Source organism: Mesocricetus auratus, unplaced genomic scaffold (assembly GCF_017639785.1).
Source record: "Mesocricetus auratus isolate SY011 unplaced genomic scaffold, BCM_Maur_2.0 Super-Scaffold_100022, whole genome shotgun sequence".
Classification (NCBI taxonomy): Eukaryota; Metazoa; Chordata; class Mammalia; order Rodentia; family Cricetidae; genus Mesocricetus; species Mesocricetus auratus.
In genome coordinates this window covers 34,742,023-34,758,240 of record NW_024429203.1, presented here as the reverse complement: position 1 = coordinate 34,758,240, position 16,218 = coordinate 34,742,023, and the positions used below count along the sequence as shown (strand labels likewise).

The window sequence follows — 16,218 nt, the reverse complement described above, 5'->3', positions numbered from 1 at the left end:
CTAACAAATTTAGCAGTTTGATGGATACCATCCATATTATCCCACAGAGTAACATGTTTCTATATATTAGCAGTGCAACAATATGATAAATCAAAAACAATTAGTAAATTTTACTAATGAGGTGAAAAACATTAAGCACTGAAAACCATCAAGTACTGTCTGAAGAAATTAAGGACACCATTTATATCTTCTATTTATGTAATGGAGACATATTGCATATTCATGGATCTGAAGACATTGTTACTACACAAAGTAATTTATAGACTCAGTATAATTCCTGTCAAAATACCTGTGAATTTTCAGAAGCAAAAGTTCATCTTAAACTCTTGGAATCTCAAGGGATGTGAAATAAAATCCCATGAGAAGAACTAAGTGGAAGTCACATACTTCTCAATTATTTCAAAACTTAAGACTGGGTGCCCAGGATGACTTTGTGTATAAAGTACTTCCCATGCAAGCCTGAAAACCTGAGTTTAACCCTGTCAGCTTGAAATAAGCTAGAGTCATCAAAGAGGAGGGGACTTCACTTGAGAGAATGCTTCCAGAAGATTGGGTGTAAGCAAGCCTGTAGGATATTTTCTTAATTGGTGATTGATGGAAGAGGATCCAGCTCCTTGTAGATGGGGCCATCCCTGGCATGGTGGTCCTGGGTTCTATAAGAAAGCAGACTGGGCAAGCCACAAGAAGCAAGTCAGTAAGTAGCATCTCTCTATGATCTCAGTATCAGCTCCTGCCTCCAGTTTCCTGCCCTGTTTGAATTCTTGTCCTGACTTCCTTTGGTGATGAACTTTCCATATGGAAGCATAAGCCAAATAAACCCTTTCTTCCTCAAGTCGCTTTGGTCATGGTGTTTTATCACAGCAATAGTAATTCTAACTAAGACATCACCCAAACCTATTTTTAGAAGCCAGATGCTATGGCACACATCTCTAATGCCAGCATTCCTGTGGGGAGATGGGAGGTGGATATATACTTGCCTGGAAGCTCATAGGCTCAACCGCCCCGGAATATGCAGAGTAGCAGAAATGAGAGGTCCCGCATCAACAAAGTGGAAGAAGAGAATTGACTTTTTAGAGTGGTCTGTCCTCTGACCTCCACATGTGCACCATGACACATACATGTACACGATCCCACTCACATACACAACAAAAAAAATCTTAAAACTAAACAAAGCCATAATCATATTTTGTGTTACTGGTATAAAGACATGTATGGAGCAGTGGAATAGGGGGAAAAAAAGCCCAGAGATAAGAATTTTTTGGTATGTCAAGTGATTTTTGAGTAGCAAGACCATTCTGCGGAAGGTCAGGTTTATTTGTTTGTGATTTCAATAATTGGTGTTGAGAAAACTGGATATCCAGAGATAAAAATTGAAATTGGAACCTTACCTTATATTGTATATAAAAATTAGCCCAACACAACTTCAAGATCAAGATGTAAGAGCTAACTAACAGAAAACTTTTACAAGAAACTATAGATAAAAAACTGCATGTCATTGGGTTTGGCAGTTATTTCTTGGCTAGTACACCAAGCATAGACAGTAAAATAAATAAGAATCAGTTGGACTTCATTAAAATTAGAAATCTCTACTTCAAATAAAGCAACCAACAGAGCAAAAAGGCAACCTAAAAAGTGGGAGAAATATTTGCAAATCATATATTTAATAAGGGATCGATATCTAGAATGCACAAAGAATCTAAAATATGCTAGGAATACTCAACGGTATACAGTTGGACCAAACCATCTAACAAAAAACTTATAACAGCGTCGAACAGCTCATGCATGCAGATGCGTGCTCATTTTGTAACATGATGGGATGTAAAAACATACTAAGTTAACCATCGTAAATCATTGGTTGGCTGTAAGCTGTGACTCACTGCCACTGCCCAGCATCATGAAGGGATATCATACTAGTCTGGGAAAGGTAAGAATTCTAAGTTGCCTATAGGATAGGTATCATTTTTACATTAACTTAAAATTTTAAAAATGTGTGTCAGGACCTGTCTATGACACACACATGATCTCTGTAGATAGTTTGCTTTTGAACTCAGCATTTGTTTTTAGATTGGGATTTTTTTTAAACATAAAGAGAATTTTTAAAAGTAGTTTAGTTTATAATAAGTGTTAATATTCTTAAAAGATAAAATTTTCATGTTTTTCTCTGGAGTCTACTATGATTTATCTATGACCTACAGGTTTTGTTAAGTTCTTTTTACATCCATCTGTTCAGTGTATGTGTGTATCTGTGTGCATATTGCAATCAGAGGACAACTTGGGAATCAGTTCTCTCCTTCCACTGTAAGTTCCAGGGATTTTCTTTATGCAATTTTCAAAATTAGTTAAAATTTTTTTTGCTTTATTTTGAGGAATGAGTCACTATGTAGCCCTGACTGGCAGGAATTCAAAGAAATCCACCTGCCTCTGCTTCCTGAATGCTGGAATTAAAGAGTGCACCATGACCAGCTATTATTATTAAATCGATTCCACTGATAGTTTTCATTTTTGGAATTGTGCACATGTGACTGTATGTGGATAACTATTTTTTGCATTTACAGTTGACATTAGGATTATTAAGTGTATATAGTGTCCTGTAGCTACACACCTTTTAAAAATAGTCAGTTGAAGATTAGGAAAACTGAATTATATCACATATGTCTCTTGTTGGAGAGCCTACCTTATATAGATATCTTTTTTTCATATTTTTTTATTTAACTTTTTACACATGTCACTCTCAGTTCCCTCTCCCTCCCCTCCTCCCCACTCCTCAATCCTCCTAACCCCTCTCCCTTACTCCATCCCCCCTCTGCTCCCCAGGGAGGGCAAGGGCTTCCATGAGGGATTTTCTGAGTCTGTCACATCATCTCAGGAAGGGCCTAGATTTTTCCCCATGTGTAGAGGCTGAGAGAGCATCCTTCCACGTGATATGGGTTCCCAGCGTCCATCTGTATGCCAGGAAAAAATACTGCTCTACTCTCCAAGGTCCCACAGATTGCCAAGGCCTCCTCTCTGTCACCCAGGTTCAGTGGGAGGGATGTCTAGATCAGTCCCATGCTGTCCCCTCAGTCATCAGTCTGGAGTCCATATGTTCCACCTTGTTTGGTCAGCTGCTTCTTTGGGTTTCACCAGCCTGATCTTGATCCCTTTGGTTATCACTCCTCTTTGCAACTGGGTTCCAAGAGTTCAATTCGGTTTACAGCTGTGGGTGTCTGCCTCTGCCTCCATCAGCCACTGGGTGAGAGTTCTAGGATGGCATATAAGGTAGTCATCATTCTTATTATCATGGGAGGGCATTTAAGGTAGTCTTAATGCCAGTTGCTGTCATTCTTGTAGATCTGTGAAGAACTCACTAGTGCCAGATCTCTCCTCTGGCTTATAATGGCTCCCTCTTTTATGATATCTCCCATCCTTTTCTCCTCTATTCTTACCCTGGCTCAACCTTCCTGCTCCCCCATGTCCTCCTCTCCCCTCCTCTTTTGTCCCTCTCTTTCTCCAGTCTCTTTTTTCCCTCCCCCCCAATCCAATTAGGAGATCTCATCCCATAACCCTTCTCCAGATTACCATGCATATCTCTCTTAGGGTCCTCCCTGCACCCCAGACTCTCTGGTGGTGGGATTATAGGCTGGCAGTGCCCTGCTCTGTATCTAAAATCCATGTATGAGTGAGTACATACCATACTTGTCTTATTGTGACTGGGTTACCTCACTCAGGATGGTTTCTTCTAGTGCCATCCATTTGCCTGCAAATTTCAAGATTCCATTTTTTCTCCATTGTGTAAATGTACCACATTTTCTCTATCCACTCTTCAGTTGAGGGGCATCTAGGTTCTTTCCAGGTTCTGGCTATTTACAAATAATGCTGCTATGAACATAGTGGAACAGACATGCTTGTATGAATGGGCATCTTTTGGATATATGCCTAAGAATAGAATTGCTGGGTCTTGAAGTCTATTTTGTTATATGGATAGCTACACCTGCTTGCTTCTTACGTCCATTTGATTGGAAAGTCTTTCCCCAACCCTTAACCTTGAAGTAGCGTCTGTGTTTGAAATTGAGGTCTGTTTCTTCTATGCAGCAGAAGGATGCATTCTGTTAGCCTGTGTCTTTTCATAGGTGAGTTAAGACCATTGATATTCAGGGATATTAATGACCATTGATTGTTGCTTCTTGTTTTCATTGGATCCATCTGTGGTGGTGGTTTTGTGTGTGAACTTTCCTCCTATTTCTGATTTCTGGTAGTTATATTATCTATTGCCAATGTTATTTTGAGTGTAGTTAACTTCCTTGGGTAGGAACTTTCCTTCTAGAACTTTCTGTAGGGCTGGATTTGTGCATATGTATTGCATAAATCTGGTTTTGTCATGGAATATCTTATTTTCTCCATCTATAGTGATTAAGAGTTTTGCTGGGAATAGTAGTCTGGGCTGGAATCTGTTGTCTCTTACTGTTTGTAGAACATCTATCCAAGACCTTCTGGCTTTCATAGTTTCCATGGAGAAGTCGAGTGTAATTCTGATAGGTTTGCCTTTATATGTTACTTGGCCTTTTTCCTTTGCTGTTTTTAATATTTGTTCTTTATTCTGTATGTTTAGTGTTTTGATTATTATGTAGCAAGAGGACTTTTTTTTGGTCCAGTCTATTAGATGTTCGGTAAGCTTCTTGTAGTTTCATAGGCATCTCCTTCTTCAGGTTGGGAAAGTTTTCTTCTAGGATTTTGTTTATTATGTTTTCTGCACCATTGAGCTGGGCTTCTTTGCCTTCTTCTATACCTAGTATTCTTAGATTTGGTCTTTTCACAGTGTCCCATATTTCCTGGATATTTTGTGTTAAGAATTTGTTGGACTTAAGACTTTCTTTTGGCAATGAATCTATTTCCTCTAGTTTATCTTCAGTGCACGAGATTCTGTCTTCCATCTCTTGTATTCTGCTAGTTATGCTTGCATCTGTAGTTCCTGATTGTTTATTCAGCCTTCCGATTTCTAGCATTACCTCAGTTTGTGTTTTTTTTTTTTTATTGTCTCCATTTCGGCTTTCAGGTCTTGAATTGTTTCCTTCATCTGTTTGATTGTTTTTTCTTGGCTTTCTTTGCTGTCTTTAAGAGATTTGTTGATTTCTTGCATTTTTTGGTTTGTGTTTTCTTCCATTTCTTTAAGGGATTTTCTCATATCCTCTTTGAGGGCCTCTGTCACTTTCAGGAGGATGTTTTGAAGGTCATTCTTTTCTGTTTCATCTATGCTGGTATGTTCCAGTCTTGCTGGTGTAAAGTTTCTAGACTCTGGTGGTGTCATATTGGCTCCTCTGTTATTGGTTGTGTTTTTATATTGCCTTCTTCCCATCCTTTCTTTCAGGGGGAGCTCATGGGGTCTCTTCCTCTCCTTAAGCACTGGGCAAGGACTGGAAGGGACTGAAGACTAAGGTCTGGGCAGACTCAGGGTGATCTTTCCAGCCAGGGCGGGTCCTCTCTAGGGGCAGGAAATGCCCAGGGAGAGGGAGCCAGGGGATGTAGGGAGTTGGGGCTCAGAGCAGGGGCCCCCACTCATCTTAAGCACAGGGCAAGGACCGGAAGGCACTGAAGACTGAGGTGTGGGCAGACTCAGGGTGATTCTTCCGGGCGGGGCAGGTCAGGGTGTTACTTTTAAGTTGCAAGTTTCTTTTGTAAGTCTCAGCTATTGAGAAAAGAGAAGTTGGTTTCAGGTGCCTTCCTGGATTGTTGTCCATCTTATTTTTTTGAGATCACTTCACACCAACCTGAGCATGTAATTACAACACACACAAAAAGAAAGAACTCAAATTAAAAATGGAGATGGGGCAGACATGATGGCACACACCTTCAATTCCAGCATTCAGGATGCAGAAGAACTCTGAGTAGATCAGCCAGGGCTACACACAAAGTTCTAGGAGAGCCAGGGCTACATGGAGAGACACTGTCTTGTTGTGTGTATTCCTGCCCCCCTTCTTTGGCCCCCTAATTTTGTGAACTGGAGAGATGGCTCAGTTCTTAAGAGCACCGGCTATGCTTTCAGAGGATCCACGTTCAGTTCTCTGCATCTCTGTGGCGACTTACAAATCTAGGTGATCTGACACACTCTCTGGCTCTCACAGGCGCCAGTCATGTAGTTGGTACATAGACACACATTCAGTGAAATACTCATATACATAAAATAATAAAGTCTTAAACATTGTGTTGTTATGGTGTCTATTCCAGACTATATTTGTTTCCTGTTTGTCATTTTATTTTCAGGATTATTAGAGGCCAGGATGATGCTAACAGACCATTTACTTCAAAAACGCAATCACATTTTTACTTTGGTCATATACTTTACATTATTGATTATAAATTTCAGTGATCATTCTTGATATTAAAATGACTATTAACTGTTTTCCCCTTGTTCTTCAGTGACATTTTCTTTTTTCTTTTGTTTGTTTGTGTGTGTGTGTGTGTGTGTGTGTGTGTGTGTGTGTGTGTGTGTGTGTGTGTGTGTTTTTTCGAGATAGGTTTTCTCTGTGCAACAGTCCTGGCTGTATTAGAACTTGCTTTGTGGACCAGACAGGCCTTGAACTCACAGAGATTAATAAACCTCTGTCTCCCACAAGTGCTGGGATCAAATGCCTTAACCACCATGCTCAGCCCAGTGACAATTTCTTTTTGTTTTTTTTTTTTTTTGTTTGTTTGTTTTTTTCGAGGCAGGGTTTCTCTGTATTGTCTTGGAACCTGTCCTGGAACTTGCTCTGTAGACCAGGCTGGCCTCGAACTCACAGAGATCCGCCTGCCTCTGCCTCCCAAGTGCTGGGATTAAAGGCATGTGCCACCAACGCCCAGCGACAATTTCTTTATTCAAGAGTTAAAATCATTTTGATTCTTTTCAAAATGAAAAGTTAACATTTTTTATAGCTTTTATGACTCCGATACCTTGTCTGAGTCCAGTTTATGTGGACCTCTTTGGCTTTTCTGCTTCTCAGACATTAGGTTGCCTCTTATTGCTGACACCTAAATTCTTTTTATTGTCCTTTTTCTCACTCATTTCCTTATCTTTGTTTTTCTCCCCTAAGCATTTACTCTAATTCAGTTCATGTGGTTGGATATTTGTTTAACATGGGAAAATAGGTAGTGCTTCTAATTTCCATAAATGGTCTGTTGCTGAATATTCCATTTTGTGTGTTAGGAGTGGTGGGCCAGAAGATACAGCTTCATGCTGTTGCCTGTAGCAACCTGAGTTCTCTTGGAGACCTCTGCTCAGGTGAAGCTAGATTCTTGACAACACTGTAGAACTTGGGAAGCAAAGCTGTAGCTCCTAAGGATCAAGTGTAAGAAGATGTGGCCATGAGAGTTAGTAAAGAGAGGTATTTAGGGAAAGAAGAGAATACATCTGAATGTGGTGTGGGCTTTTCAATATTCATATGAATGATTTTGTGGATTCTAAAATTACATCGTTCAAAGGGTTCCTAAGGGACCCTATCCCCCTTTCTCTTTTTCTATAAATGAGATTGTAGAGTGCTTCCTGAGGTTCCCTGGGTGGGACCTCAGGCAGTTGGGGTAGAGGAAGGCAGGTATGTTTTTATTGTAATCAGAGTTTATTTTCCTGTTTGTGAGATTTTCAGACAATTGTAGATTTACAGATGGTAAAGGAGCAAGGCCCTATTCACGGTTGTGTGTTGTGAGACCTTAAACACAGTTCATTACTCCTTTGACATTCTTATTTGAAATGTCTCTATAAAAGGTTTATTGTCTCTTTGTAGACAACCATAAAAGCAAATTTAGATAATTATGTTGTTATCCTTTATTCTGAGATGGCAAAACTACAGGCAGACTCTAGGGTCTCTATCACACCTCACTATACTTTATCAATATAAATGATAATACTCTTCATGTATCTTAAGGAGACATGCATTTAAGATTAAAATTGGAGGGTTGTTGGATGTCCATTTATAAAGTTTATTAAGAATTGCCAGGTTTTCCTTTAGACTGTCCATAGAGTTTATATTCCTCTGTGACCTGCTTAAGAATTCTTAGATTCCCTTGAAATTGGCAGGCAAATGGATGGAACTAGAAGAAACCATCCTGAGTGAGGTAACCCAGTCACAAAAAGATAGACATGATGTGTACTCACTCATATATGATTATTAGACATACAGCAAAGGATTACCAGCCTACAATCCATACTGCCAGAGAAGCTAGGAAACAAGGAGTACCCTAAGAGAGACATACATGGTGCCCCAGTGCCCTGGAGAAGGGGAAAGGGATAAGAACTCCTGAGTAAATTGGGAGCACGGGAGGTGGGGGGGGGAGAGTTAAGAGAAAGAGGAGGGGGTGGGGGACATGAGGGAGCAGGAAGATTGAATGGGAGGGGGAGAATAGAGGAGAGCAAGAAAAGAGATACCTTAGCCATTAAGGAAATGCAAATCAAAACAACTCTGAAATACCATCTCACTCCTGTCAGAATGGCTAAAATCAAAAACACCAATGACAAATTTATGCTGGTGAGGATTTGGAGAGAGGGGAACACTCCTCCACTGCTGGTGGGAGTGCCACTTTGGAAATTAGTAGGGAGATTCCTTAGGAAAATGGGAATCAGTCTAACACAAGATCCATCAATTCCACTCTCGGGCATATACCCAAAGGATGCCCATTCATACAACAAGGACGTCTGTTCCACTATGTTCATAGCAGTATTATTTGTAATAGCCAGAACCTGGAAGCAACCTAGATGCTCCTCAACCAAAGAATGGATGGAGAAAATGTGGTACATTTACACAATGGAGTACTATTCAGCGGAAGAAAAACAATGGAATCTTGAAATTTGCAGGCAAATGGACAGCATAGAAGTAACCATCCTGAGTGAGGTAACCCAGTCAGAAAAAGACAAACATGATATGTACTCACTCATATATGGAGTTTAGACATGGATCAAGGGAGTGCCAGCATACAATCCCACTGCCAGAGAGTCTGGGAAACAGGAAGGAACCTAAGAGAAATATGCATAGTACCCCAGTGAAGGGGAATGAGGCAAGACCTCCTGAGCATGAGTGGAGGGGAGAGGGAGCCAGGGAAGAAGAGGGGGGAGAAGAGGAGGTCATTGGGGTGCAAGAAGGTTAAGTTGGAGGAAGAATAGAGGAGAACAGGATGAGATATAATATAATATGTATCTCATATTGAGGAGAGATCTAGGCAGTAGGGAAATGTCCAGAGATCCACAAAGATGACCCCAACTAACAATCTAAGCAATAGTGGAGAGACTACCTTAAATGCCCTTCCCCTTAATGAGTTTGGTGACTACCTTATATGCTATCCTAGAGCCTTCATCCAGTAGCTGATGAAAGCAGAAGCAGAGACTCACAGCTAAGCACTTACCCGAACTCCTGAAATCCAGTTGTAGAGAGGGAGGAGTGATGTGCTAAGGGGTCAAGACCAGGCTGAGGAAACCCACAGAAACAACTGACTTGAACAAGGGGGAGCTCATGGTCCCCCAGACTGACAGCTGTGAAACCAGCATAGGCCTGAACCAGGCCCCCTGAACGTGGGTGTCAGTTAGGAGGCCTGGACAGTCTATGAGGCCTCTGGTAGTGGAACAGTATTTATCCCTAGTACACGAATGGACTTTGGGAGCCCATTCCCCATAGAGGGATAGTCTCTGAGCCTTAACACTCAGGGGAGAGCCTAGGCCCTGCCCCATGATGTGACAGACTTTGATGATCGCCCATGGAAGGCCTCCCCTTCCCCCTGGGGAGCAGAAAGGGGATGGGATGGGCATGTCTGTGAGGGGCATGGGAGGATAGAAGGGAGAGGGAACTGGGATTGATATGTAAAATACGATTGTTTCTAATCTAAATTTAAAAAAGGGAAAAAATGCCGGGCTTTGTGGCGCATGCCTTTAATCCCAGCACTCGGGAGGCAGAGGCAGGCGGATCTCAGTGAGTTCGAGGCCAGGCTGGACCAATAGCCTCCAAAACAGAGAAACCCTGTCTCATAAAACCAAAAAAAAAAAAAAAAAAAAAAAAAAAAAAAGGAAAAAATAGAATTCCTAGATTCCAGCTCCTTTTTCATATATATATATATATATATATATATATATATATATATATAATTGGGCAACCCAATTGAACTGAGGAGTTGTTTTTATAAGCCTCGTGTGGTGGATACCAGGCTGTGATCTCAGCTCTTAGAAAGCAGATGTAGGAGTCTACTGAAGAAGGTAGAGATAAGAGGGCCATGATTTGGGTAAGATGCCAAATTATTACCAATAAGGCAGGGTAGGTTAGGATAGGCCCTTCATTCAGAAGAGACTATTAAGTGGGGAAGCCTTTGGTCTTAGTAAACTTTCCTAAAGGGTACTTTGTGGTTAGAGAATAGTGAGGGTAAGCCCTCCTGGACAAATAAGGCCTGCCCACCAGCCATGTGGACCATTTATCTCCAAACCTCTAAATGGTCAGGTTTTTGTGTGTGCTCATTATGGTTCTTGGAATGCAAACATGAAGAAAACTGACTCTCTGCCCTGGAAGCTTTGTGTTATAGACAAGTGGGTGCAAGACTTGCACCTCATCTGCTCTTTTGGAAAACCTTTTGTTGTCTGGGAAGTTGACTCTTGCTGTGAAATGTTTGATGGCAGCCAGCCTTGTGTCACTGTTATACTTCCTATTTCACTTTCTAAAATTAAAATCTATATTAACTGCATATTCAGGATGTTGGATGTACTTTAGTCCATTAATAAAAATAAATGTGATTTGTTTTATAAAAATAGGATACTGCCTCATCTTCAATTTTAGATTCTGAAGAGCTTAAGTGCATGGGCTGTTTTGCAGCCTAACTTTAAGCCTTTCTTCATCTCCCGTATCTTTCTGTGCACACTGTGCTGCACTTTGTCATGAGTACTAGGTTTGACTTATTTTTCTCTCTGCCTAGTTGGCCGTTGTCCAGTGGTGCAGAATGGGTGTTTTTACCTGAACATTTAAGTGAAAAGACCCGTGTCTCCAAACCAGCTGTTTATAATACTTACGCTTTATCAGTTTTTTAATTAGTAGCCACAAATTATGTGTGAAAGAGTATTCTGCCGAAAGAGCCATTTCCCCCAACCCTGTATTTGAGTGTTTTGCCTACATGTATGTATTTCATCAAATGTGTGACTGGTTTTTGGGCAGGTCAGAATCTTCTAGAACCGGAATTACAGACTGTTTAAGCCACCATGTGGGTACTGAGAATCAAACCAGGTCCTTAGAAAGAGCAACCAGTGCTCTTAACTGCTGAGCCATTTCTTCAGCGCCAGAAAGAGCAATTTTTGGTACCATGCAGACTGAAGAGGATCTCAAGACTGACAGTGAATAGCTTTCAGTACCTTATTTGCCTCATCAGTAAAACGGCCCACTTCTAGATTTCTTGTGTTTTATCTCTGGCATTATACCTACTATACAGCAGGTAGCAAGAAAATACATGGTTTTGCTATATTTTTTAATTTATATTTTAAATTTGTCTACTCGGGTGATGTTTGTTTGTTTCAGTTTAATGTAATTTTACAGTGGGCACTTTTAATGGTGAATAAAGAATGTTAGCTATCTGATGTCAGAATTTCAGTTGAGGTCTTTTTATTTTGAAAAAATGTATCTTATCAATTCTCCTTTTTATTATTTCTTATGTAATTTTCTCTTATTTTTTGAAATGCTTTAGAAATGTATTTATCATCTGCTTCGTAGAATATTAAAGTATATAATTGTATCAGAAATCCTGCAATAGCTAACAGCGTTGTCATGACTGTTTGAGATACATGTTGTTGTTTTTTTCCTTCTCCCATTGAAAAAGAAATTGAGGATAATACTGGGAAAGCATTTTAAGAATGTGAATGTACTAATGGACCAATCAGTGGATTAAAGTTCATGTGGTATATTGTAAAGTGATCTCGAGCCTTTTATTGGAGAGTGAAGGTTCCATTATCAGATTAGACTCATCTCCATTGGGACTATTGAGTAGTTAGTGGTCCTAGAGCAGCTGTGAGGGAGTTGAGCTGTTTTGTGATATCAGAGCATTCTTGAAGAAAGTGTAAACTATTGCTGTTTGAGGGAACAGTCCAAGGTGGGTTTCTTTCTTCATAGCATTCCTATTGATTTTCAAACTTGAAGGTATGGGCATGAATACCTTTAATTATTTTATCTTTGGATTTTTATAATTCTTAAACAATGCTTAATGACTGATTTTTTTTCTATAGAAAAAATTCTAGCATTTGTATAGATTTTTTTTTCATTTGGTACAGGATGTTACTTCTTAGGGTTTACATAGAAGAATCCAAAACCAATCTATAGCTTTTCTGTTAAATGGAAATATTTAATTTTGTGTTGATATACTTTATTATTTTTAGTATGAGATTCTACTACTGATTAATATTAGTGTCATGTATGTTTATATGCATTATAAAATGAGTTTGTCTTATAATTATCTGTGCCTTACTGATATAAAATAAGTTAATAAACGAATTCAGACAGATATTTAGAATCTATTAACGCCAGGTTTGTATTATCTCTTTGGCACTGGAATTTAGAGTGATTTTTCAGGTTCTTAGTGACTGGTTTGTATTAAATGTGCCTCCACTCTAACTGTAATAGATTTTCCTTACACCTGGAATCTGGGGATGCAGTGAGCAGTTCAGCCTAATGCTTTGTTGTTAAAATCTGGGTTTCCTCAGAGTATAGTTTTTAATTACTATGGGAAACAATGAGCTTCCTTAAGAATGCTTGGATTTTCTTTGAGAATCCAAAGGCTTACTTTAAATTTAAATGATATTTAGATAATATATTTGCTCAGTAGTCCTGAACATACTTTAATGTTGAGTATGTTTAGTTGAGGAGAACAATGGGATCAATTTCTGGAGCTTTTCAAAGCATGGTACATGATGCAGGCCTTGTTTTGTCTACCTATAGTATGAGTTCATTTGTCACCAATAATTTTTTGTGCATTTCATGTGTTGATCCCTTTCTAAGAAGAATAGGAGTAAGAATGCAGACTGGGTGGAAGGAAATGTCAGATGTCAGTTCTGACACTCTTCCTACCATCACAGCCACTTGTCCCTCCCAAGACTGTTGCACCTTGATCCAAAGTGAAAGCTTTTGTGATGAAGGGAATCTCTCCTGCATCCAGAGAATTTGGCATCAGATGCAAGTGCAGGCTGAACAAAGTGGGGTCACAGGGCACGTTTCCATTCTTTACTTTGTTATGGCAAGAGGAAACGTGGGCTGACTTTTCATTTTTAGGAGGTGAGTCTGATTTTAAAGTGATTCTGAGATTTCTGGTTTTTTGGAGACATTTTGGGTCCTTTAAGTCTCCTAATTTAAAATCTGCTTGTTTTTACTCTTCTGTTTGGAAGATTAGCAAGATTCAGAATTTTGTGGCTTGTCATCATGAGTGAGTAATTGAAATGTTTGTTACTGAGTCTTCTTATCTGAGTTCATAGTCCAGTCATTTTTATATTTATTATGTTATTCTGTAAAGTGTACAGTGGAAATGAGGGAAGCAGGTGGGGATGTTAAGTATGCCAAGACCACAGCCTAAAATCTTAGACTTCGTAAATGGAGATACTGTATCACCCGTAGTTGCAGGGAGTAGTTTGAGGTCAGATTTCTCTTATAATTTAGAACATTTAGTGAAAAAAATTGAAATTATATAGTGCTAGTTTTCAGGCTATTGATGTTAGACTGTAGTTATTGCTTTTTAAAATTACAAGTTGTACTAATTCTTTTGTTTATACTGAATGACCTAATTTTTCCCCATTTTGATCTTAATTCTTCTTCAAACTAATCTATCTTCATATAGCATAAGTAAACTTTAAGTTGAATATGTTTCAGGATGAATAAATTGTATTGAAGAATCCTAATCAGTGTGAGGGAGAGAGACAAAAGCAATGGATAGGGCAGACCTAGATTGTGACATCCCAGTTGGGAAAAACTATCATTCATTTTTAAATTGGAATTTTTGATGTGTGTATTATTGAAGGAACGTACATCAAAGATTTTAGAAATTTCTCTTTACCATTAGTGCTAAAATTGAAAGGTAGCACTTCTCCCTGAATCAGCCTTTAACTTGCCAAGAAAATGCAAATCGGAGGAGGAGGTTCACTGCTTCTGGCTTTCAAGTGGCCCTATCACTGCTCATTTTCCCCTTAGCTGCTCAGCTCCACCTGCTTGCTGTGGCCACACTAAGAAAAGCATTTCAAGAGAATGTGTTGTAGCTGGCTGGCTTCACTGCTTCATGTTATCTTCAGGTTTCATTATGTGTGGGACTCAGAAACTGAATTCAATTTGATACATCTTTGCCCTGCACCAAATTGTCACACAGACTGTAACAGACATATATTTCAGTGTTTTCCTATGGAGATTATGAATTACCGTATTAGAAATTATTTTTAGCCACTGTGAAAAACAGTATGAAAAAATGCACTGTGGATAAATTTAATAATGCATTTATTGAACAAAAATTTATTGTGCTCATATTCCATAACTAGATACTAGAAGCATGGAGATAAATAAGATTTGATTCCTGTCCATAAGGATATCATTGTCTGCTTTTTGAGTTTTAAAATTTGGTACAGAGAAATAAGAGGTTCAACCAGCTTCTAAATGAGGTGGTTTAACTCCCAACTCTGAAGGCCAGTGAAATGCAGACAAAGCACCAGTTGTTGATTTGCTCCATTAATCCTCCCCATCCTGAAAAACCCCAATGGTAATAAAATTCTAGTAAAACAGTGGAATTACTTTTCTAGATGGTTTTGTAGCAATTATTAAATGTTTTTGTAAACATTTCTCTAGGGGCTGACTACATGCAAACCTCATAATCAACATTGGGGATATGAAATGGATGTGACCTAGGATTTTATTCTTGAAGAGGTCAGTGCTGAAAAGAACTATATATAAAACAATTGCACTGTGCTGGTAATAACTATGAATTTTATTGTTGAATTCTGTACCAAGTGATTTCTTTTGCTAGTAGTAACCCTAGGGTATACATAGAGACTTGGAGTTTTCTTGGTAGCAGTAATATTGGGGAAAACAAAGAGAGAACTAAGATTATGAAGCCAAATTGATGGAAGATGAGGGAGGGGGTCAGTCTAGCCCCCCCTTTTTTTGGTTTTTACAAGACAGGGTTTCTCTGTATTGTTTTGGAGGCTGTCGGTCTAGCCCTGCCTCGAACTCACAGAGATCTTCCTGCCTCTGCCTCCCGAGTGCTGGGATTAAAGGTGTGTGCCACCACCGCCCGGCAGTCTAGCCCCCTTTTACATGAAATTTATATATTAGCGATCTCAGTGACAAGGAAAAAGTATGTGTACTCTAGAAAACACAGAAACATTCTGTTTGGCTGAAAGGTTAAGAGCACATGATGCTCTTCCAGAGAACTCGATATCAGTTTCTAGCACCCATATCAGATGACTCACAACTGTCTGTTACTATCTCCAGGCCTCTGGTGCCTCTTCTGGCTTTCATGGACACCTGCACACAAATTATATCACATGTGTTGCATATACACATACATACTAGATACACACAAACGTAAGTAAATCTTTTAAAATGGGTGGTGGTGGTGTATATTTTGCTAGAAGATACTTGGTATTCTTAATAAAGCCTTCTATTGCCCCCTATTTTTGTTGACCTTTAGTGACACATTCCATTTGAAACAGATTCTGTTTACAAATGAAGAAAGTCAACAACAACAACAGATAGTAAAGATCATCCCAGTGCTATAGCCAGCAATAGCAGGCCTTTTGCTCTGCTGTGTTTTCAGTGCGTCTGTCACTTGGTATAGAGAGGCCTGTTATCTCAAGACAGTTAAGACAGCCTTGTGGATTGAAGTAACCATTTGAGGGAGGTGGATGTTGCAGAGTTGTAAAGGTTTCTATCCAGAATTTTTATTTTGTGTGTTGGCTAGTTGAAGTGGTTGATATTATCCTTTATTATTCTTTCAAACATCTTGAGGTAAAATACTTCAAAGAAACTTTTATCTCTATGTTCTGGGATCTCAGCTGAAGTATGCTTTTCCTACTGGACCATAAGCCCTCCTGCAGCTTTCTGTGTACCCATCAAAAGTTCCTTGTCTGGCACTTGGAGCCATTTTTAATTTCCTTTATTTTCTTTTATTTAGGAACTTTCAAAATGAATGATGAACTCTTTGGTCACTTCAGAGCTAATGACTATGTTGCTAAGTATAATCTTATTTTACCAATGTCTTCAACAATTTTGCTTCTTTTGAAATAGA

At 39.2% G+C, this 16,218-nt stretch overlaps 1 protein-coding gene across 6 annotated transcripts in view; it reads left to right on the top strand.

The window, feature by feature from the left end:
• Peak1 (pseudopodium enriched atypical kinase 1) overlaps positions 1 to 16,218 on the top strand; it is a 221,988-nt gene that overhangs the window by 52,235 nt on the left and 153,535 nt on the right. The window contains exon 3 of one of the 6 annotated variants that reach the window (XM_021226851.2): positions 14,778 to 14,855. The exons of the other annotated variants lie outside the window; for them this stretch is intronic. The gene's annotated coding sequence lies outside the window, so the exon portion shown is untranslated. The remainder of the gene's footprint in view (positions 1 to 14,777; positions 14,856 to 16,218) is intronic. 6 annotated transcript variants of the gene reach the window in all.